This window comes from Gallinula chloropus (assembly GCF_964237585.1).
Source record: "Gallinula chloropus genome assembly, chromosome: 16".
NCBI lineage: Eukaryota > Metazoa > Chordata > Aves > Gruiformes > Rallidae > Gallinula > Gallinula chloropus.
The window spans coordinates 265,201-265,970 of NC_140101.1; positions in this window are offsets into that span (position 1 = coordinate 265,201).

Below are 770 nucleotides of genomic sequence, written 5' to 3' on the forward strand. Positions count from 1 at the left end.
CCTTGGCCAGGGCTCTTGCTCTCACAGGATCCCTGCCCTCCAGCACCCGACCCCCCGCAGCTGCCCCCCACCCTCTGCCCCCTCCAAACCATCACGCTGCATCTCAGCGAGCTCGGCCCACGGCCTCCAGAGTCCGGCAGCAGCGAGGTGGGGCTGTCCAAGCCCATGGTGGTGAAGGGCAGCCAGGGGGGGAGCCAGTGCCGTGGGGGGCAGCCCCCAACGCTGCCAGAGGTGGGGAGAGGAGCGTCCGGCGAGGGAAGCGTGCTGGTGGCCTCTCTCTTCTCCCAGCGCCTCCGCGGGGGGAGGTAGGGCGCGAGCGGCAGGCGGGCATGGGGCACGGGCACGTCCGGCCAGGCTTCACGCAGGGGTAGCGGCACGGTGGGGCTGGGCACCCATCTGGGCACAGCCACCCTCCTGCCGGCCGGGGGCCACAGGCGGCAGTGCAGGGGCTGGCAGCAGGGCTGGCCCGGCCGGGGACGGGCGGCGGCAGCGCTGGGCTCTGGTGCTCAGTCCGGTACAGTGTATGTATTTATATATAAACAAGGACAGCAGTGCCGTGATGTTGCAATGAGGAACAGCTGCTCTGGTGCTGGATGCTCCCGGAAGATCTGGTGCTGCAGTTCGAATGGAGAGATCAGGGGCACGGCCAAAGCCAGGTGAAGTTTCTGCGCACCGGCTGCCATCAGGCCTCCCCTCCTGCCCTCGGGGAGCGCGGTGCGAAGGGGTGGCGGGGCTCTCAGCGTGCAGACAAACCTCTCACGCGCCGCGTT